This window comes from Mastomys coucha, unplaced genomic scaffold (assembly GCF_008632895.1).
Source record: "Mastomys coucha isolate ucsf_1 unplaced genomic scaffold, UCSF_Mcou_1 pScaffold10, whole genome shotgun sequence".
In the NCBI taxonomy this organism is placed as follows: domain Eukaryota; kingdom Metazoa; phylum Chordata; class Mammalia; order Rodentia; family Muridae; genus Mastomys; species Mastomys coucha.
In genome coordinates this window covers 2,619,317-2,641,853 of record NW_022196892.1, presented here as the reverse complement: position 1 = coordinate 2,641,853, position 22,537 = coordinate 2,619,317, and the positions used below count along the sequence as shown (strand labels likewise).

Genomic DNA, 22,537 nt, shown 5'->3' with positions numbered 1-22,537 from the left:
TCAAGGTACAGTACTTAGTTCAGTAATTTATTTGAATTTCCAGCCTTTCTCCTTACTTTTCTCTCCTTGGTTATTACTTTTCCCCCATGACTTCTTTCTTTAGGTAGAGGGATTCCATTTCCAGTGGAGGAGCATGAAAAGACCAGAGCAGGACTTGCTAACTCAGGATCAGCCCCACAGCTCTTTCTGCCAATCCAGCTTTCTGTCCATCATTCTCTGCCAATTCACACATCTTTACACAATGGGGACCTACTGGGAAAACTGATGATCCCAGCTTCTAAACACTTATCAGCATGTGCTCTTTTCCTGTAGGAAGACCCAGGGGTGTGTCTGTTTGTAACAAGGCTGGTGCCAGTGCCAGTGCCAGTGCTAGCTTGGGGGACTATAATTCAACCACCCTTGTTCAAGGCTGTGTTGTTTGCTTCCATGAAAAGTATATAATTTGACTGCTTTCTCTTGGACTTTGTCTGAATCACCATCTCTTTAGAATGACGCTACCTAGCACACAGTTTACTGTGACCTGTGGCTATTTACGTACAGATTAATTTCAATAAAATAAACTTCAACTACATTATTTTTTGTCAATATTGTTAACCCCCTTTAAGTGTCCAGTTGGTCTGTGTGACATTTGGAAAGGAACATGTGAGATATTTCTGCTTGTCTATAAATTTCTTTTAGAGTATGCAATAAGATTGAGCAGTGGTTTCTCAGGATTGAATTAAATAGCCAGCTTTCATAAAATGTGCTGGAGTTGGCATTGTTAGGGTTTTGTGGATAATGGTGTGAGTCCTACCATAGTCTGACTGTTAAGCTGGTGGAAGAAGAGATACTGGTAATGTTCCCCATGTTGTAAAGTATATAGGTATAGTGTACACTCCATGATCTACATGGTGGAAAGTATATAGGTATAGTGTACACTCCTTGTCTTTATTGTGTTTTGTAAAATGTATTTGAAGAATGAGCTCAGTATCTCTCCTGAGAATCTTTCCTCTCTTTTCTAAGATATATATTATATTCTTACTAATGTTACTATTTTGACCTACCAAAAAGTCAATGTATTTAACAAAAATCAGTCATTTTGAACATTTCACTTTTTAAAATGTACCTTAAATCTTCCTTCTTCTAAACCATTTTTTACTAAGAGCTATCCTGTAGCACAGACAGAGAACCTATTGTTAGTTTTCAGACTAGCGACAGAGGTTCGCCTTCCTCAGAGCCTCACCTTCCCTTTCTTCAAGCACTTCATGTAACATTAGCTTTAGATTTAATGTAGCAACAGGCATAGCTTTGATTTGTTCAGATTTAGGAATAAATATCCAGTACGTTAGACCCTGCTTTTCTAGATTGTAAAGCTCCATTTTAATAAATAGCCAGCTCTGTAGGGGAAAGATGGTTTTATTAGCAGGCAGCATTAACACTGTTGGGTTCTGTGGTTAGGTTGACATAGTGTCATTGTTACAGAAGATAAAATTTGAAGGAGCATTCACGGAGCAGTGAGCAATGGATGTTAGAACAATAGCTCAGGATTTTATGGGGGTTTAATCATTATCCACCCCCATCCTTTCATTCAGACAGTCAGACCATATTGACATTTACTACACTGTGCACTGTATTAACTGCTGGCTGATTCAAAGACAAGAAGAGATGGCAATGAAGGATGCCAAACTCTATGGCAGAGGAGAAAAGTATTTGATGGATCTGAAGACATGTCACCTGTGAACATGCCCAGGGTCCCACTTAGAGTAACCTTCCACATACATGGCTTAGAGTTCTGCTCTTACAATCTAGAGACTCTTAATGAGTTTTGAACAATGATTTTTGCATTCATATTGTATGATGGCATTACAGATTGAGTAGCCAATGTTATAAGAAAGCTTAAGAGGTATATCAAAGGATTATATAATTTTAATGTGAACTATCTCAAAAGATATCCTGAAGGAACCAATATCTAAGTCAAAATGTGAAACTGGCCACTCAGGACAGAATTGAATATAAGTTCCTGACAAATTATCAGACATTAGGGCAGGGCAATTAGACTGATAATGCACACCCCAAATCTTAATTCCCTCAAAGCTTGACATCCCCACATTATTATTATTATTATTATTATTATTATTATTATTATTATTATTATTATTTGTTTTTTTGAGGCAGTGTTTCTCTGTTTCTCTGTATAGCCATGGCTATCCTGGAACTTACTCTGCAGACCAGGCTAGCCTTGAACTCAGAAATCTACCTGCCTCTGCCTCCCAAGTGCTGGGATTAAAGGCGTGCACCACCACTGCCCGGCATCTCACCTTCTAAAAGTGGTACCTGTTTCATGGATACCATCATGATAGCCTCCAACTCATCATCCTCACTGAGCCTCTCATGTACAAAGTGTACATGTGTGGATCACCATGCCTAAGTGGTAGAAGCCACCAGCCATTCGTTTTATATTTCTGTTTGTATAAGTGTTTACAATGGGCTGAGACTGATCAGCCTATAGCATCTTAATTCTTTCTGTGGCAAAGATTAGAACCCAAGTGTGCACAAAGCCTTGGTGGGTTCAGAGTGAACTCAATGGGCCTGCTGAGGTCTGTGACCCAAGACATGGATTTCCTTTGGGGATTCTGAAAAACCTTGTTTTCTCTGAGGTCCAGCCAATTGTCTATAGCTTCCTGTACTTACAAATGGATCAGGAAGTCTGGATATTTTATAAAAACGTTCATTTTGGTTCATAAATAATCTAATACCATATGACTTATGATATTTAGTATGATATATTAAACAACATATTTATAATACTTTGTTCATGCTGTTGCACAGACAGTATCTGTTGTCTATACATGGTCCTGTCTACTAGGATGTGAATCTTCCCCTCCTCCTAATTTTGGGAAGACCTTAGAATGTTCTTCAGAGTTTTGTGCCAATGTGTCTTTTCCATGAACTATACCTGTCACTTAACTGTTACTTCCACTTTGATAGTACCTCCTTAGACATGTTAATATCCCACATCCTGTACAATAAACCAAACAGGAGTTCTAAAGCCATAGCATACTTTAGAGAATCATTGGAGTACATCTCTATTACTTTGTATTTGAAGGAGGATAGACAAACAAACACACAAAAGTCAAATAAATAATAGATTGGAATTGATTGAAACTAAGACCTTTTGACCTCAAAGGCAACAACATCAAGAGACTGAGAAGACCTGCTACAGGAGGAGGGAAAGCATCAGAAGATAAGCTATCTATAGGGGCGCCGTGGCCTTGTGCGTACAGCCCAACAATAAACAAGTACAAATGGCAATGGATTTAGGTAGACCTTGCTCCGCAGAAAACTTAATTTGACAGAAAACATATACACAACATCATAAATCAAAATCAAATCTAAAAGACACAGCCTTATACCCATTAGAATGTTCATAATCCAGGAACAAACAGTAAGTTGTGCTTGGGAAGAAAGGGGAAATTAGAACCCTTCTTATAATGCTGGTGGAATGTATGGTATGGCCACTTGGGGAAACAGTTTGGTATCTCCTCGAAATGTTAAACCATATTTCTTTGCTTTATATCCAAGATCATGTGCATATGTGAACATGTACACACATGTGTGTACGCGCACACACACAGACATATATACACACAACTTATACTAGCATTATAAGTGAAACTATATAAATATCTATTGATGTATACTAAACAATTTCTAGTATATAGAGTATGGAAGAATAGAAAAGGAAATACTGATTTTATTTTTAAAATTATTTAGCATTTAATAATTTTGTATATATTATAAGCACTTATTGATTTTTCTTTTGAAAAAGAAGTACTCACTTTACTTGTGGGTGAAGAAAGGGCTTTGCACTTAAATAGATGATAGGATTAGTATCACATTATGAATTTGTAGATGTTTTGAATTGTTTAAATGGTTAATTACATCAGTTGTAGCCTAGTGAAAGCAAGTCATGCACTTTGAAGCTGTAGCCTTGTAGTGGGACTAAGGTGTCAGTATTCCTCAACCTGGGCATACAACCACTTCTGTTAGGCTCAGTTTTATATCAGAAAGATAAAATAACCAAAACTTCAAAAGGTTGTAGCTTCTTTCAGTGAGGGAATCCATAGCAGGTAGTTGGTTCAGCATCTTGCTTATATTAAGTCTTAACAAATACTAGCTGCTGTTGTCATAAATTATTATAATTGCTGTTTTAAATTACAAATGTCATGATCACAAGATGAGCTAAGGAAATAATGCTGCATCCTTGAAAAATGGAGGTAAAAGAAATATGCCTTATTGGTTAGGTGATTCAAGCAAGCTATGTGGTCTCTCTCTCTCTCTCTCTCTCTCTCTCTCTCTCTCTCTCTCTCTCTCTCTCTCTCTCTCTCTCTCTCTCTCTCTGTGTGTGTGTGTGTGTGTGTATGTGTATGTGTGTTTTTCTCTCTCTCCATCCCTTCCTCCCTCCTTCTCTCCCTCCCTACCAATTCAATTAAAGTTCTAGTTAGATATAAAAATATACTGAATGGAGCATTTTGAAAAATAAAGTTGTATGTTTTATTGTGAATAAAATCTCAGCTCTATTTTATACCAGTCTAGAATGTTCCTTCCAAGGTAGCTACCCTTGGTCTTAGATCTCATATCTATCTTTGTGTCTGAGTCCAGCCCTGATGGTCTTGTTTGTTCCTCTCCACACTAGGCTGTTTTTCATGACAGGCACTCTCTTTGTTTTGAGGACTGATTCTGCTCTCACCCACTTCCTACTTGTTCATAGCCCAACAAAATGTACTTTTCTGACACCTGATCCACAAGCATCATCCTTTAACCAATTTTTTATGAAGTCTGATATTCATCTTCCTTCCCTTTTTCTATGACCTAAAACTCCAGGATCATTTTGTTGTTTTAATAAAGAAGATTTTTCTCAGTTGATGTATCTTTCTTTCTATGTCATTAGTCTAGGATTTCCTTTAAAGCTGGGACAATGGGGGATATCAGTCAAGGTTATATTCTGACAATGGATCACTTGCTGGTACATCAAAGGCTTTCAAAGGAATGAAAGAAAGAAATTAAAATAGGCCCATGGATTGGTAGAATTGTTATGGAGACAATATCTTATTATCAAAAGTTGTCTGCAGAATCTTTATAATCTCCTTCAAAATTCCAATGCTATTTATCAATCCCTAGAAAAAATAATCCAAAGTCTATATGGATGCACAAATTACCCTGACTAGTTTTGCGATCTTTAGGAGAAAGAGGAAAAAGTACTGCTAGAGAAATGACAACAATATGTAGTCTCCAACTAGACTGCAGAGCCACAGTGACATGAACAGTGTGGTACTGGCCCAAAGGTAAACACAGAAACCATTAGAAATGCAGCATCCAGAGAGAAATCCTTACAGCTACGCAAGTTAATCTTTTACAAAGCTGTCTGTCAACAACATATATTGGAGAGAAAACAGCTTTTTCAACAAGCAGTGCTTGGAAAACTATATACATAAACCTGTAAGCAGTGAAGATGGATCCACATACCTCTTCTTACAGAAAAATGAACTCAAAATGGACCAAAGACTTTAATATAAAACATGAAATCTAGACTACATAGCAAAAATCATAGAAAAAATACTTCAAGATACTATTATAGGCATGGTCTTCCTTTTTAAAGAAGTCCTTTTAAGGACCATAATTCAGGAAGTAAACCCAAGGATTAACTATAAGATAGTATAAAATTAAAATGTTTTTGCTTAGAACAGAAAATAGAAGAATGAAGCTATGCAAAATGAGAAAAAATGTCTGTGTTGTATATCCTACAGAGGACTAATTTATTGGACCTTTAAAAGAACTAAAAAAACCAAAAAACTTAAAACTGAATCACCTAGTGAGTAAATGTGCTAGTGAGTAGACCATGAGATGCTTGGAAATGTCTCAATTACTTGCCAGGGAAATGCAGATCAAAACAACACAGGGTAGTCATGGTGTCTGACATGACAATGAGTGCTGGCAGGGAGGTGGCACAGACAATGCTGGTGGCACTGTAAACTGGTACAGCTGTGGTGGAAATCAGTGTGGGCATTCCTCATAAAACCAAAACTACAAGTACAGTGTGATCCATCTCTAAACTGTGGGGTTTAGACCTGAGGTACTTGTAATAAACTCTCACTCATTCATGCTATCAGTGAATATTCACACAAGTCACAGTCTAGAGCCAGCATAGAAGCCCATCAACAGATGAAATTGTAAAGAAAATGTACATATATGCAAGTGAACTTTACTCAGCCATAAAAATGGATGGGACAGAAGCTAAGCAAGTACTTAGATGTGCCAATATTACTTCTTTTATATGAGAAATCTAATCTGAAGCTTCTATGCGTGTGTGCATATGTTCTTGTATGTGTGTGTGTATGAATCTGCACGTGTATACATGAAAAGTAACTATGAGAAGAGGCAGAGATATAAAGTGTGGGAGGAAGAAAAGAATGTAATAGAGTATCTGATATGAAAACAGAAGCATGGATTATTCTGGACAAATAATCCAGCAATGGTTGGGAGAAGAAGCAGTGAGTATATTACAGGCATGATTGAGAACAAAGTCAAATGATATTTATATGAAAATTTCATAATTAAACAATTACTTTGTATGTTAACTAAAATACATAATAAAAATAGTATTCTAAGAATAAGAAGTTGAAGCTTAAAATCAATTAGACTCTATGTCTCAACAGGAGTTTAAAGTAGCAATTTCACTGTAGAATTTTATATTTTAATTTTTAATTGTATAATTCAATTGTACATGTATATGGGTGTGGCATACACAATGCATACCAGAAGTTCAAAGAGCATTCTGATTGTACCTTTATTATAGAGTTTCATTATTGGTTTTGTACAGCATGTGGCAGCCTAGCTGTCCCAAAACCAGTCTACATGCTTCTGTGTTTCCGTGGTCTCTCCTCCTCATCTCTCTATATTCACGTTAGCATTACAGATATGCAGCTACATTTTTGGCTTTTATGTGGCTTCCCAGAATTTGAACACTGGTCCTCATGCTTGTGTAGCAAGCCCTTTCCCACTGTGTACTTTGAGCAGAATTTATATTTATACCAATAGAAACCATTCAACTGTCCAATGGTCGTGCCCACCCCTCATGCCATAGGCCCACATTATTGCCCAAAGGATTCCATGGACAGAAAGCCTTTGCTCTGTTTCTACTGATGGTCAGAGTCATTTGTAACCTAGGAAACAACACTGAGCTTGTGGTGAAAATATCAGCTGAAAGAAGATTTTTAAAAATGTATCCTTCAGAAACAGTGATTTGTATTTCAAATTAGGGAGGAATCCACAATAGTAACGTTAAATTAAGCTATACAGATGTTTTAATTTTCTTGTTATAGTAGAAAATGGAGAGTGTCTGAGAAGTGTTTAACTCCTTCAGTCCTCCTCATGTCTCTTGCGGCTAGAGAGTTGTGGGTTTTCTTTGTAAGTAGATCTCACTGCTTTCTGAGAACTTGCCCCTTTATGCTGTCTAATTAACCTCCTCTGGACCCCAGGGATTTGAAATAGCTGAGGCCTTAGGAGACTTGCTTACTATGTTGGCTCTAAGTATTCTTGTTAGGGGAAAACAAATGGATGATTAACAATACATTAGCATCTGCTAAATAAAAGTCCTAATGTGAAGAAATGATGTGAGTCAGGTAGATGGAAGGATGCTAACTTTGTCCATTGTTTGAACTTGTTGCAACTGTTTTGGAAAGGAAAATTTGTTTTGATTATCCTTCATTTTAAAAGTTATGAATTTGAAACATAATTATTAAGTCAATAGAAACACCTTTTCCACACTTTACTCACAATGCAGTTACTTAGTCTGTTCCTGTCCATCAGCTTGTACATAGTAAAAGGTACTTGTGAGGGAGACAAGGTCTGTTTGGCTACAGACTGTAAGAGACTGTACATGGAATGGTCATGTGGATGGATCGTCTTCCAAGTAATGAAAGGCCTCATTATGGTAGTTTCAGTTATTATAGAATCTTTGGGCTCAAATAATAAGAATTCCTAACTTCACTTAAAACTCTGCCCGTTATCTCTCTTTTGTTTTTAAAAGTGATTCTTTTAGTCTCTGGAAGGGTCTTCTCGATGACAACAAGAATGAACATGAGTCCACTTGCTTAAGCCAACTTCCTGTGTTCTTCCTCCAGTCTTCCTGATCCACTGTTATAAACAATGCTCATTTTTGGACTGTTTCAACAGAAGTTCTTCAACTGACTTTCCCAGGAAAGAACTGAGAGTAAGTGAGAAAGAATTCTCTCAGAGGAAAGTCAGATTGGGAAGTGAATGATGGACATCTAAACTGCTGTCCATGTTCTGATTAGCAAATCTACAATTTTAAGCTATAGTTTATTCTCCTTCTTGTATTTAATTTCATTCTCTTTCTCATGGGCATTAGGCATCGTTGTCTGTCTTGGTTAAGTGTGTGTGTGTGTGTGTTTCATGCAAATGAATGTCAACTGTGCACATGCATATGTGTGTGCATACAGAGTCCAAGAGTCCATAGCAGAGCATTGGATGTCTTCTTTGACCACTCCCTATCTTATTTCCTAAAGACAGGCTCACTAATCCAGGAGTTCATTTCAGTTTTGGCTAGACTAACTATTTAGCAACCACTTGGAATTTACTTGTCTCAGCCACTCAGTGAAGGGATTTTAGACATGGCTAGCCATGCTAGGAATTTGAACTCAGATCTTTATGCATGCAGAGCTTCCACTTTCCATTTCCCAGGGGACCTTTGTATTCTAGTGGTCTAAGAATCCCACTGACACTGAGTTTTTAGTGATTCAAAATTTTACTTTTCTGAAATAAGCAGAGATAACTTTTCCAAAATTCCCCTGGGATAAAATGGGTAAGAAGGGTGGTTTTGAAAGAATGTAATATTCATTTTTGGATTTTCTGTGGAGCTACAGTGATTACTTCACTCTGACTCTTAGTCACATTAATATAGCATTTATCAAAAAGTATAGTTTGTTAAAAGTTATAATTATTTTATGTTGGCTTCTCACCTAATGAAATAAAGAACACCATGTGTGAAGTTTATAAGTCAGTAACATGTTTGCTACTTTTCCTGTTTACAGTACAGCACAGCTGCTTCTACCTTATTTAGCTATGATCTTCAAGAGCATCTAATATTCTAAATATCTAAAACTATTGAGATTCTTCACATAGTCACTTATTTTTTCATGGAATTTCTTCTTGATTTTGTTTAGGTTTGTAAAATAGCAAGTGTGGGCTAGGAAATTGAGGTGGATGGACAGGATTTTGACAAGCCTTTCCATCAGCTGAAAACATGTGCTTCCCTGATGTGTCTTTTTATAAGGCTAATAAGATGGTATTGACAATGTGGGTCGCCCACCCACCTTCACCCCAATGTTCAAACAGCCTGCCATCAACAATATGCTAGATGTGCCTGATGGAGCTTGAAGTAGGTCAGACAGTAGCATCACATTGCCCCATATGTCAAGTTCATGTTTGAGGTCTGATGTCTGCTGAGGTTATCACCTAAAAAGCCTTCAGTGGGATTCATAAAGGCAGAGGGTGAAAAAAAGGAAGAATCTGCAGATACTGACTACCATGGTGAAAAGAGTACCAGTCATTACAGGAGTAACCTTCAACCTTTAGCTTCTCTGTGTGGTAGCATTGACACATCACAGGCTGAACACTGTCAAGCAACACTCAAATGCTGACATTGATGGAATGTGGGATAATGGGGTGGATCTCTCGCCTTGCCTTGCAAGAGCTAGGCTCTTTCTATCTCATCTTCCTTTGAGAGTCTAGTCAGTAATCACAACTGATATGATTTTGTGCCCTTTGTCTCTTTACACCTCTGTGCCTCATTCCGATCTGGACTAGACTCTGGCAGGAAGCAAATGGTCATTTATAGAAATTCTGAGTCCTAGAGAGATGGATCCAGAAGCGATCCTTTAATTTGGATCTGACAAGCACAAATCATTAGTCTGATGGTTGGATTGGCAGAGATCCATTAACAAGAATTTGGCATAATCAGTATGCACGTGGCAACAGGTAATAGACAGTGTACTTGAAAATGAAGGGTAAAATCAGCTGCATGTGTTAGATTAATGGCATCAGCTTAGCAGTCACAAAGAGCCACCGAAAATGCCTCTCTGGAGGAAGGAAGCCTTGTCAGTCTCCTTCATTCTTCAAGCCAGGGGTCCTTTCAAGTATCTGGTCCCACCAGAGCAGTAACATAGAATTCCTTCTAATCTGTGGGACCATTTTTTCATCAAAATGTAAAATAGATTCCTTTTTTCAGTATAGGAATGGGATCCACTCAGGAAAAGTGGAGGGCAGATTTGCAGTTCTTTAACAGTGATTAACTTCATTTTTCATCTCAGGCTATGCACTATGAGAAAGTTTATAAACAATGCATGGTTCATTTACAAGTAACAGAGCATTGTCACCTACTCCAGTGCCCTGGTGTCCTCCTGTAGTATTACCTGCTTTTCCTTTGTGGCCTTGTTTTTGAAGAAGGGTCCTCACAGTCTCTAGCTCCCATTGTTGGTGTTTCCCACATGTCCTCACCAAGCCTTACTTTTCATTTGTTTCTGACTTTTCAAATGGCAGGTGTCAGATGCTCCAGAGACCTAAGCCCCAAAACACACCATAGTTCTGGGACCATGGGCCTGGGCCAGGGTGAATACTTGTTAGGAATTCAATTATTCAGCCAACACTGAGCCCTTACTCTGTAGGTAGTGGGACTTGGCTCTGTTATAAAGCATCCCCTGCTCCTATGGCATGTTAAGTTTCTCTGGTGACAATGAGCACAGCTAGATGTTCTTGCTTTCATCATCCTTGGCATTCCCTTTATGTTGCCATCTGGCTGACTTGACTCATATATACTATCCACTTGGCATGGGAAAATAGCTGGGCTTTGAATTTCTGATCCTAAGATCTTACATTCCTAAGGACCTCAATATAATCTAAATAACACTTGCACATGGGTGTGACTCTATAACTCCTCAAACTAGGGGATTTTCTGTCTGAATTATTTTCTCTAGAAAAATCCTGAGGTTTGATATGCCAACAGAACAGAGCACAAGTGGACAATCAATAGTCCGTATGTGAATATTACTAGAAAAGGAGAAAGTGGGGCTATGATAGAGTTTCACTTAAAGCATTGCCTTATTGATATCACAGTGTGCCAAGGTAGGGGTGGGATGGGGGTAGCTTAATTGGGAGGACAGAACAAAGCCCCAGCAAGCTCTGAGACAGGCAATGAAGACACACCTGTAGCTAAATAATTAATTTGACAGCTTTATAGGGTTGCTTTCCTCTCCCTCCTTCTCTCTCTCTTTCTCTCTCTCTCTCTCTCTCTCTCTCTCTCTCTCTCTCTCTCTCTCTCTCTCTCTCTCTCTCTCTCTCTCTCTCTCTCTGCCATTCTTTCTCTCTCTCTGTATCTTTTTTTTTGACCAATTACTTTCAATAATGATGCCAAGCCAGCTTTTACCCCTGACTGTGTTAGAGATTATAATGTCAAAAGGGCCTTTGTAATGTCTTGTGTGTCTTAATAAACCTGTCAGCTGAGGTTACATTATTTTCTGATTTCCATCAGGGAAACAAGGGGTGGTACAGCTGGGCAAAGATTCCAGGTCACGGTGTGTGATTTCAGATTGGCGGGATGTGCCATGTCCCATCACTGCCATAGCTGTGTAGCAGTACATGTCAGAGAATAGTTCTTTGTTTAATGAGGGCCATACTGGTGTTTTGGTGGGATGTAACCTTGTGTGCTGTGAGGAAGCTTGTTGATAAGCTCGTACTTTCTTCCTTGATCATAACTTATACTTTTGTGTATATTGTCTATGCCGTCAGATGATTCATTTTGCTCAAATAAATTCTGGGATCATTATTTTACAAAGCTTATTATTATTTGAAAAAGCTTCAGCAATTTCCCTTTAGCCCACAGCCTTGTATTTATGATATTGTCTACAGTGGTTTGGAGGTAGAGATTATTACAGATGTCCTTGTAATTCTGCTTTGAGTAAGAGTCTAACCTCAACACTGGCCATTTAGTGACAAGCAGAATGTACCACTGCTCCTGACTCAGAGACTCGCCATAACATAATGTCTGTCTTAGTTTATTCTATCTCTGATGAACCATTCCCATAAGGAAAGCTGGCCATATTAAAGATGGCCATAGCCTTCTCAGGATAGAAGAACCCCTTTATGACAGCAGCCCAAACTTAAAAACATTCAAACAACAGCCCTAGCTTTTCAGGAAGTTCTCTTGGTTCAGGATCAGCTACATTTATCAAGACTGGACTAAAAGTAGGAGAACATGTTTCACAGGAAAGATTGTACTTTCTGAAGGAATTACTCCCATAAGGTAAGTGTTACTGTACCTGTATCATAAAGAAGTACTGGAGAGGTCACATGATATATCCAAATGCACTTGGGTCATAAGGAATAGAGCAGGGATCCAAGCCCAGTTGTGTCAACGAATAGTTAAGTCATCACAGACACATTGTCACACTGGAGACAGTGACCTGGTTGACTTCGAAAGGTTTTAGATCAATATTTCTCAGCCAGTAGTTACTCTGACCTCTATGGATTTTTGGCAATGTCTCAAAACATCTTAGATTGTCACGAAAGAGATGAGTTGTACTGACCCCTAGTGAATGCCACTAAGCTGCATGCAAAATATGGTATAGACCTCACAGGAAAGGACCCAATCCAAAGACTGAGTACAAAAGTTGAAAACTTGCATTATGTACTGTGGGAAGCCAGACATCTAGGACCACCAGGGAAGACACCCTGGAGAAAGTTCTCAAGGATCAGTAGAAGGTAGAAGTCATTAGAGAAGTGTGTGGAAGAAGCTTCTAGACAGACAACAAACATGCCATTGAAGGTGCACAGGTGTGAAAGAACTGAAGAGCTTCCTGTGGGAGCTAATCAGAAGAGAACAAACCACAATGATGGTGATATAGGGAAAGGTAGAGGTTGTAGATGACCCAGTGTCCTGTAAGATCTGCAGGGTCATAAACGATCCTCATGTTAGGTAAGATTTAAAGTGAGTTTATTATCTCAGGTGTGGTAAAGTCTGTATCTACCTGCTTTTGTATGGCATTGTAGCATGTATCATTTGGCAGTTTAATATTATCAACTTGAGAGGGTCTGAATCACCCAGGAGACAAATCTCTGTATATGTATATGAAGGGCTTTCTGCGTTTGGTTAATAATTGGGTTATTTGATTCACTGTAAATGTAGACAGCAAATTTAACACGGGCTGAGATCTGATTATGAAAAATGTGCAGATTACTTTAAAAAGAAAATGGCTATGCTATGGAAGACTTGAAAACAGATATAGTAAAAAGAAGTCTATCCAGTGGAAACTTAGAATTGAAGGTCCTCAGGGAGGCTCTTGTTTCAAAAACTGCTGAGTCTCCAGTGGCCAGGAGTGTCATTTGGCCATTCAGTTCCCTTTTATCACAGTGTAGACTGTCAACATCCTATAGGGCTTTTTTATCCTTCACTCACTTTGCTCCAAATCATCCTTTGGTGATCTCTCCCAGGCCCTGACCTTCAACTATCAGGCTTATATATTTCTTGCTGTTATCAGTGTCTCCTATACTACATTTCTCAGTTACAAGATCTCCGTATGTCTCTCCCAGCATAAGAGATAAACTCACGCACATGCAGTTCTGCAGTGAGGCTCTCTAGATACCCAGGCATCATCAAGCCTGCGGTGCTCTGGGTTTTCCCAGGTGCATTCATTTGGTATGTCTCCATATGCTGATTGTGACTTTGGGCTCTGTATTCCTTTCTGTTTATAGAGATGAGGCCCACAGCTGCTTGCTTATGTTTGCCTCTTCCGTTGGTTCTTGTGTGCTTATCCCAGTATGTGTCCTTCATGACACACTTACTGTGCAACATTCTCCATGTGCAGAATCCTTCTGTCCCTGGCTAACATCCTCCCCCATAGTATGTACCTTTGTTTTCCAGCCAGGAGGAAGACACCCTTGGATGTAGCTGTTTTCCTGAGGACTCAGTCAAGTCAACTTGCCTGGATGCAGAACTTTGCCCAGGCCCTATGAACTAAACATTTGTGACGTTCATTATTAAAAGACCTGCAGATCCCTAGGCAGTGGTTATGAGTCACACCCTCTTCTCATCACAGATGTGAAAACTGAGCATTTGTCCCAGATTGATCATGGCTGTATAGCTAAACTGATGTGGTGCCATTTTGTTTTTATAGGCTCCACGATAAACACAGGGTGGGGGTCCATTGCATCAACTGCTGCAGACTTCTCAGCCAGAAGGACAACACAGTTGGCTATGCTACTGATCTGCCACCTTTTAATGACCTGATAATTAAAAATGATGGGCAGATAAAAATAGAGCAGCTGAACATAGCTACACAACGCAGGTCTTCTCTCCTGACTGTCACTCTCCTCAGGCAGGAGGTATGAACGCTCAAGGACAGAAGCCAAATTAGACTTTAACTGGCCAGGAACCCAGTCATTCGTTTTTTGTGACTGCAAGCATATTACAAAATTAATTTGTTGTTTCTCTCTCACACTGTCAGAGTACTGAGTGAATAATTATATTTGCTTTGTGTTTGAAACAGAGGTAGGTTGTGTGTATGTGTGTGTGTGTGTGTGTGTGTGAAAATTATCAGCATTCTATTATCTACTGTTCTGACTAGAAGAAATCGAAATTCAAATTAGCCTGCCTCTCTCTTTCTCCCTCTCTCTCTCTCTCTCTCTTATCCATGCCTCCCCTTATCTCAACCCCGTTTTTAGTTGTAGAGTCTCATGGTTGCTCATTCTCAGTTACATTCAGCTCCGTTTTATAAGTAGCATTGCATTATTGGTTGAGAATTGATTTGAGTATCATGTGTTGTTGTTTGATACAAAACAGTTTAGCTAAACTGCCTGACATTACAACAGCTGGTAATGTCACTTTTGTTAATGTCTTTAACCACATTTTTAACAAAACAGCAGATGCTCATCACAAAAGCCATCTTCTTCCAGAGATTGTGTAAAATCAGCTCCTGGCTCTGGCTCGAGCAAAATCTGACTGAGTGGATCACTTGACCTCAGAAAACATGATTCGTTGTTGTTGGGTTTTTTTTGTTTTGTTTTGGTTTGGTTTGGTTTTCTTTTGTGAATCTGAATTATGTAGCAGTAGGGACAAAAAGACAGATGTAAAGACAAACAATGCAAAATGTGAGACAAGGGCTCAGAAAATGTGGAAAATGTAGCTCTCGGGGAAGATAGTCTGTCTTAGCCTGTGGCCACCAGCAGCAAACTGAGCTCAAATGAACAGTGGGGTCTATTAGCTAAGTAGAATGCCCCTGCCTCTGGCAGATAAATGAAGTCATTCATCACTGCTTTTTAATTCCTAGTGTTGAAGAGGGAAATCTACTCCCCCCTTGCTAACCAAGCATTTTCTACTTACACACAGAGAATGGGATTTGTATTCTGATACAAGTTGTAGTATATATATATATATATATATATATATATATATATATATATATTCTAGAAACTTTACCTTAGGATGATTTTCCCTGTCACCAAATCTTACTTTTAGATCTTTCTTCCAGGCTCATAATGTTCCCCGCCTAATTTCTAAGGGTCAGAAGGAATAGCATGAGCATCCCTCTCATTCTTCCCTCCTGTGGGAATGAGTGATAAATTCTAAGATAATGTCTTTCTGCTACTCTTTAGCTAGAGACAATAAATAGTAACTGTAGACCAATATATCTGAGAATCTCCTTTCTTAAGTGTCCTTGCAAGTCTCTTTCCTTCATAGGCTACATATTCTCTTCCCAATTGTCCCTGCCATTGACATTATTTGTTTATTTACTTTAAGGACTTTTGCTTTTTTTCCCTTTGTTTTATTAGATGTTTTCTTTATTTGCATGTCATACAATATCTCCTTTCCCAGGTTCCCCTCCAAAAAAAAATAAAATAAAATAAGAAAACAAAAACAAAAACAAACCCCTGTTCCCTTCCTGCTCCCCCTGGTCACCACCCCACCCTCTCCTGCTTACTGGCCCTGGCATTCCCCTATACTGAAGAGCAATATGAACTAACTAGTACCCTCAGAGCTCCCAGGGACTAAACCACCAACTAAAGAGGACTTTTGCTTTTGAGACATTTGTTTATTCATTTAGCATGCGCCAAGGGAAATACAACTCAGGCAGCACATGTTCTTGTAAGAATGTCTTCTCTGCAGTTAGAGGTCCAGCCACATGGCATCTGCTCTGTGGGTCAGTCTGTGATGTGAGGCATATATTACTTACTTTTCTTGCTGCCACCACAAAAGACGAGTAACAATTTGATGCCAGACTGGAGTTATTCTGACTTACAGTTTGTGGCAGTTAAATTATTACTGTAGGTAAATTGGGATTACCACACTTTTATGCATAAAACACAGTAGACATGCAGCACATCTGCAGATATAGATGCAAAGTTTCAAAGCTAGACCTCAGCTATGGTGATGCATTCATTTCATCCTAGCATTCAGGAGGCCGAGGCATGAAGATCACAAGTTTGAGACCATTATGGTCAATAAAATGACCTCAGAGCAAGACCACAGAATTGAAATGCCCCTAAAGCAACAATATTTCTAAAGTAGGGGATGGTTTAAAAAGGAGGCCCTTTAGGACATTAATGATGACAAGACTCTCAACAACAGTCATCTAAAATGAGCACAATGTCCCCAGCTGGAAACTATCAACATACACTTGACCACACAGATTTATTATTTATTCCATAAGAGCCAACACCATGAAGGATGAGAGAATATTTTAGAGAGAGGGTGTTTAAGACAATATGGACGTTGGTTATATTGTGTGGAGGAGTGTCCAGAGGAAGCTAGATTCATTCTGCTCTCACAGTCTGGAGTATCTGTGGAAACAGCCATGAAGAAGATATCTATGAATAGATGTCTCAATAAATCCCTCTAGGGAGGACAGTCTAGAGTTAGGCTTAAGCCATTGCTGGTCTTGAAGGAGCAGTCACTGTTATTACTCAAAGGACAGAGAGGGTTGGTATCTTTTGGGTTGCCTTTGTATCTATGTTTAGACAGTGCTATGCAACCTCTTGCTTATCTTCATTTATGGCCTTTACTTCAAATGACCTTTACTGAGTTGTTGGTGTTTAGGGAGATTATTTATATGCAGCAGGAGAACACTATGCACTGGGAAGGGAGTGGCTTCCAAGTCTGAGCCTAGTGAATGTCATGCTAGCTTTCAGAAGCTTGAAAACTTAGTTTGTCCTGGTTCTCTCCCCTCCCCTCCTTTACCTCTCTCTCTCCCTTCTTCCTGCTCTTCCCCTCTTCTTTTTTCTTTTTTTTTTCCCTTCTCTTCTTTTTTCCCAGTCAGTGTAATTTCATTCCCTTTGCCAGGTATTGATTCAGAGATGAGGTCATCTAAACCAATTTGGCCCCATAGAGGTAAAAGGAGGCTTACTTGTACTTCTGTAAAGAAAAACCAGTCTTTTTCAGAAATTGAGCAGAGCTTAGCAATAGCTACTAGAACCCACATAATCACCATCTCGGCAAAATAGCCTAAAGGCAGAGCCTTCATTTTGTCTATGGAGCAAAGAGCTCAAAAGCTCTGGGGCCACCCATGATGCTTCAAGTCACTATGCCTCCCTGAACTTGCTTAATTATGAAATTGTGACCTTCTGGTTTCTATAGCTGAGAACAGGCTGGCTGCAACTCAAGCACATTTCCAACCGTGAAGTGCAAACATGGCTTAAAGGTTATCTAGAATGCAAACTACATACTTTTTAGAAATCATCGACATTTAAATTTTCGGCTCTCTCCCCTCTCACTTTTGTTCCAAGCTTTTCCATCTGAGCTTTTGCTGCCTGCATCTGTCTGCCCCACACAGAAACACTCTGGCTGATGATCCTAAGAGCTGTTATTATTCTTTCTTAAGAATATTATACTGTATTCAAACACGAAAGAATATTAGAGGTTATCCAATCAAAGCCTTCCAAGGGTCAGGGAATCAGAGCTTTATAAAGCTCAGCCACCTTCTTACAGAGCATCTGGACTTTCCATGCAACAATAGATGACTGTCTTTCCTTATGGATTTATAGCTACTTCTGAGCCCTGATTCCCCGTTATTGGAACTCTATTAAACTCCCAGGTCTGGCATAGATACACTGATGGCATATATATACACTGAAGCCATTACTGCATACCACACATTTTGTAATCAATGTTTATTTCTGATTAAAGGACAACTGTTTAAATACAGATATCGTTTTAATCACATATGTAATGTGTCTTATGTCTCTCATATTGTATACAGAGGATCCTCTAGTTACCATGGAGCTACAGCCCAATAAATCCCTCACAAGGTCAGAATAAAAGCCAATGGGTAAGTTGAAAATGAGTTAACTCTAGCTGTATTACTGGATATGAGAGCTTAGGAAGAGCAGAACTCTCTAGAAGATGCACTGCTTCCTTTTGCAATTGTATGACTGGTGGGAGCTCTGGTTCAATGCTGTATCTATGTATTGAGAAGGAATGTTGGACCATACAGACCACATATTACCAGTCCTAGAAAAGACCAAAGTCTCTAACTCAGAGTATGATTTCTACTAAATATGCATTATCATCAATTCCAAAATTATCAAGCCATATAGTCTTAGTAGGGACTATCAATATTGAAGAAAGTACAGTCCTGTCAGTATATTAACACATATTAACCAAGACTCAGTATTACTTCTGTTTCCAAGGGGACACAGTTATGAATGGTATATGAGGAAAACATTAGAGAATAGTATTTGAACTGTTAAAATAGAATTTGTAAAAGTTGAGTTTTATATTTTTAGGTTATATTTATGATATAAGGCCACTCTAATAGCTGAGTCTTTAAATAACTTTAAGACAGTTTCTTAATTTTAGACACCAAAATGATAGACCACTTTTTTTTTACAGTACTCTTTTTTTTTAAACTAGAAAACAGTTGATATCATTTGATGGTTATTATACAACAAGATGAAATTTCAGTAGAGTTTTAAAAACTACTCTTTACATGACTGGGAGGATTATGTGGATTTTGGACACTATGTCTTATGCCAATGAGTAACATTAGACACTTTAAAAAATTCCATTAAGAGGGATAGACTTTACACGGATGGTGGTTGGAGTATAAGTTAATGTATAGGGTGACCTTATCAAAAGTAACAAACTAAACAGAGTCCAAGTGATGCTTTAACCAACTGTGATAGAGTATAGTTGTAATCCTAGCGGTTGGGAGTCTGGCACAGGAAGACTGTGAATTTAAGGCCAGCCTAGGCTGCAAAGCAAAATTCAATCCAGCCATGGCTAAGTAGGGAGAAACTGTCTAAAACACCCAGACCATTTTGGGTGGGGGTGAGTTCTGTTACATTTTCTGTATTTGGCTCAGTATCTGTGATTGGCTTCAACCTACATGGGGTAGAGGATTGGGGAATTAATATCAGCTGTACAATTGGCATTTCCTGCTGTACAGTTCATGCTTTTGCAATGTCACATAGGCTAAACAAACCCACCAACTCCATAGCCTTCCTTGCTTTTTGGCACCTTACTTGCTCCTTTGATTCTTTGTAACTAATAGAGATATTAGAGTGTTATCTCTGCTTTTATATGCCATTGAATTATTCAAAATATAAATTGGCTTTTTATATGAAACAAATGCTTCATACAGGCATAAGTAAACTGTCATAGAGATTATTTAATAGAAGAAAATGATTAATTGTGCCTTTTAATCATTGTCCCATTATCATATGAAATAGTCATGCCATAGGACCCATTTCACTAATGAAGGTTTAGCACCACTGAAAGCATATTTGCATTAATGAAGCATCACAAGTTATTAATTGGAAGCTAATAACAGCTTGGAATATTGTAAGTTTGCATTAATTGGAAACAGACTTGTAGATTTATTGGCAATATACCTCTTGTCAAATTGAGTCACTATACCTTGATGAGATACAAAGAGGCCATTTTTGCACTGGCAAGATTTCAGCTCTACTATGTTGATTTTATTTTTGAATCACTAACTTTTCATGACTCATTTCTTAGACTAAACTGTCTTATATTCTTGGTAGCAGCCCTAGTATAGCCTATTGAGCTTCTGACCTGTTCATTACCCGCCTAGTAAGGGAAATATTATAGACTAAAGCAGATGTGGTTTAGGAAGCACTGCTCATTAACAGCAACTTACTGACTTACCTCTCCAGGGAGTTGAGATGGTTAAACTAATGCACCAAAATTGTAAGACCAGGAATCACTCAGGAGACTAGACTCTAGGAATGTCTGTGGGACCAATTCTGATTAGAGTAATTAAAGTGGGAAGCCTTGTCCATTTTGGGTGGCATATCCCCTAGGCTGAGATCTTGAACTATATAAAGTACAAGGTAAGCTGAAAACTGACATTCATTGCTCTGTTTCATGATTGTGAATTTTTATACTAAACTGCATCAAGGTATGCCTTACCAGCTGCATCAAGGTATGCCTTGGCTTCTCTATCATGATGGATCATACCTTGGAACTGTGAGCCAAAATAATCCCTTTCTCCTTTATTGTATTTCTTAGGGTACTTTATCAGGGCAACAGACAAAAAATCCAGTATAAGAATTATCTTCATTATGCATCATCAGTGTCCCAGTTTATTTGCTTTGTAGATCTTACACAACTATGCTTATGTCTTCCTCTCTGAAGAATCAAAATCATTCTGCCAGTGCTCTTCATTGTATGCCCAGTACTTGGCACAATGCAGACACAGTGAATGGATGACTGAATCTTGGGAAAGATATGCTCCCACTGAGGGCAATGAGTATTTCAGTTTACTCCACCTAGAGCAAGACCAAATATAAAGTTTGTTCTAGCAACGTTCTGTGTCTTGGTTGTTTCTACTCCAGAAATGTGACACTAGCCTGTCTTCGACTTAATCTAGACACTAGTGTTTCTTATCCCAGAAGAACAAAGAGAAGAAGGTGTTCCTATGTATTCTGAATCCCTGGAAATTGAGAAAGACCTAGGCTTTCTAACATTTCTTAATTAAGAATTTTGTGGGATTTATTTATCTATTATGTATACAGTATTCTACTGGCATGTATGCCTAGTTCCTAGAAGAGAGCATTAGATCTCAGTAAAGTTGGTCATATGCCACCATACGGTTGCTGGGGATAAAACTCAGGACCTCTGGAAGAACAACCAGTACTCTTACCTCTGACTGAAGGAGTTGAAGGGGATTGCAACCCCACAGGAAGAACAACATCAACCAGCCAGTCTCCCCAGAGCTCCCAGGGACCAAGCCATCAAAAAAGGAGTACACATGGATCCATCTGCATACATTGCAGAGGATGACCTTGTCATGCATCAATGGGAGGAGAGGTTCTTGGTCTTATGAAGGCTCAATAGATGCCCCAGTGTAGGGGAATTGAGGGCAGGGAGATAGGAATTGGTGGGTGGGTAAAGGAACACCCTCATAGAAGCTGGGGGAGGGAGGATGAGGAAGGGAGTTTTGGGAGGGATCAGGAAAGGGGATAACATTTGAAATATAGAGAAAATAATAAAAAATTTAAAAAAAAATTTGTGGGAACCACTATTTATGATAAACCTCAAAATTAAATTTCTCCATAGTAATTAGTTCTTTTACACAAAACACAAAAAGGGGTTAGGCTTATCTGGTTTAGATCATTTTCTTAAAATGTCTTGATTCTTTCCACAGTTGAGTATAAGTTATTAAGTCTCCATTTTTGTATCATGTAAAACTGGCTGTGGCTGGAAAACTGTCTTCTGTCTTCTTCCTCTGTATATAATTCTCTGGGAGCTTATAGTTTATGACTCCTGGAGAAAAGGATCAATTAATTTTGTCTATGTGTTTAGGACAACATACTATTATTATTCTAATTTGTAATTTTAGGTAAAAATGTAATAATTTGTTTAATTACATGCTGTGCATCTTTGTGCATATGTGAGTATGATTCATACCAAGAGATACTTGCTCATATTATAGCAATTTTAAATGAAATTGCCTGGCAAAGAATTTTTAAATATACAGTATTTTTGCCATCATTGTGCTGAGAATTGAACCCTAAGTCTTGCTTGTTTCAGTGAACCAGATTCCCAGTCTTGTACTTGAAAAGTCTGAATATTCATTTACAATGAATCATATTATAGCAAGATTCAATTTCTCCTTTATTTATTCACAAACATGTTGTCGATCAACTTGTGTGGCCAACATCTTATGTTTTCTTTTCTTTTCTTTTTCTTTTCTTTTCTTTTTTTTTTTTTTTTTTTTTTTTTTGAGGCAGGGTTTCTTTTTATACCCTTGCTGTCCTGGAACACACCCTATAGACTAGTGTGGCCTCGAACTCAGAAATCCACCTACCACTGCCTCCCAAGTGCCGTTATTAAAGGCGTTTGCCACTACTGCCTGGCCCAACATCTTTTCTTAATTCTATTGCAACAAATAAAATTCAGACATATCCTCATGTCCAGGAAGGCTACATTTCAGTGGATACTTGAATATCTTATATAGATAGTAGA

At 38.5% G+C, this 22,537-nt stretch overlaps 1 protein-coding gene and 1 long non-coding RNA gene across 17 annotated transcripts in view; both read left to right on the top strand.

The window, feature by feature from the left end:
• LOC116073147 overlaps positions 1-18,429 on the top strand; it is a 74,378-nt gene extending 55,949 nt beyond the window's left edge. Inside the window, exon 3 of the long non-coding RNA XR_004111694.1 lies at positions 18,306-18,429. This is a non-coding gene — a long non-coding RNA (uncharacterized LOC116073147). The remainder of the gene's footprint in view (positions 1-18,305) is intronic.
• Fhit (fragile histidine triad diadenosine triphosphatase) overlaps positions 1-22,537 on the top strand; it is a 1,878,988-nt gene that overhangs the window by 1,062,754 nt on the left and 793,697 nt on the right. The gene's annotated exons all lie outside the window — the stretch shown is intronic.